This window comes from Oncorhynchus clarkii, unplaced genomic scaffold, assembly GCF_045791955.1.
Source record: "Oncorhynchus clarkii lewisi isolate Uvic-CL-2024 unplaced genomic scaffold, UVic_Ocla_1.0 unplaced_contig_9302_pilon_pilon, whole genome shotgun sequence".
NCBI lineage: Eukaryota > Metazoa > Chordata > Actinopteri > Salmoniformes > Salmonidae > Oncorhynchus > Oncorhynchus clarkii.
In genome coordinates, this window is record NW_027260775.1 from 1 (window position 1) to 1062 (window position 1062).

Sequence of the window (1062 nt, forward strand, 5' to 3'; positions counted from 1 at the left end):
CGAGATCGGACGAGATCAGGCGTACTCAGGCCGGTGTGGCCGTAAGCGAAAGCCAATCTCAAAAAGTGGATGAAATTGCATATACTGTAGCCATAATTTGTAGCACAGATTGTTGGATGAAATACAAACTAACCTTGCTTACTTATTTCAAAGAGAGGGCACATATTTCAGCCTTGTGGGAAAAAACGGACAAAGAGTTGAAATTCCACAAGGCAGTGACAAAAAGCTTACAGCACCTGGTATTCCCAGGCGGTCTCCCATCCAAGTACTAACCAGGCCCGACCCTGCTTAGCTTCCGAGATCGGACGAGATCAGGCGTACTCAGGCCGGTGTGGACGTAAGCGAAAGCCAATCTCAAAAAGTGGATGAAATTGCATATACTGTAGCCATAATTTGTAGCACAGATTGTTGGATGAAATACAAACTAACCTTGCTTACTTATTTCAAAGAGAGGGCACATATTTCAGCCTTGTGGGAAAAAACGGACAAAGAGTTGAAATTCCACAAGGCAGTGACAAAAAGCTTACAGCACCTGGTATTCCCAGGCGGTCTCCCATCCAAGTACTAACCAGGCCCGACCCTGCTTAGCTTCCGAGATCGGACGAGATCAGGCGTACTCAGGCCGGTGTGGACGTAAGCGAAAGCCAATCTCAAAAAGTGGATGAAATTGCATATACTGTAGCCATAATTTGTAGCACAGATTGTTGGATGAAATACAAACTAACCTTGCTTACTTATTTCAAAGAGAGGGCACATATTTCAGCCTTGTGGGAAAAAACGGACAAAGAGTTGAAATTCCACAAGGCAGTGACAAAAAGCTTACAGCACCTGGTATTCCCAGGCGGTCTCCCATCCAAGTACTAACCAGGCCCGACCCTGCTTAGCTTCCGAGATCGGACGAGATCAGGCGTACTCAGGCCGGTGTGGCCGTAAGCGAAAGCCAATCTCAAAAAGTGGATGAAATTGCATATACTGTAGCCATAAGTCAAAGTGAGCCTGATTAACAGCTGTTGCATTTTCACCATTTAGATAAGCATCTTTGTGTCACTCAAAAAGTGGAAG

The 1062-nt window shown here is 45.5% G+C and overlaps 3 non-coding genes across 3 annotated transcripts; all 3 read right to left on the bottom strand.

Moving 5' to 3' along the window:
* Window positions 1–224: 224 nt before the first annotated feature.
* On the bottom strand, window positions 225–343 carry LOC139401760 (5S ribosomal RNA). Its single transcript, XR_011633152.1, has one exon. It is a non-coding gene; the product is annotated as a 5S ribosomal RNA (ribosomal RNA).
* Window positions 344–520: 177 nt separating this feature from the next.
* On the bottom strand, window positions 521–639 carry LOC139401761 (5S ribosomal RNA). The gene has a single exon (XR_011633153.1). It is a non-coding gene; the product is annotated as a 5S ribosomal RNA (ribosomal RNA).
* Window positions 640–816: 177 nt separating this feature from the next.
* On the bottom strand, window positions 817–935 carry LOC139401759 (5S ribosomal RNA). The gene has a single exon (XR_011633151.1). It is a non-coding gene; the product is annotated as a 5S ribosomal RNA (ribosomal RNA).
* Window positions 936–1062: the final 127 nt, after the last annotated feature.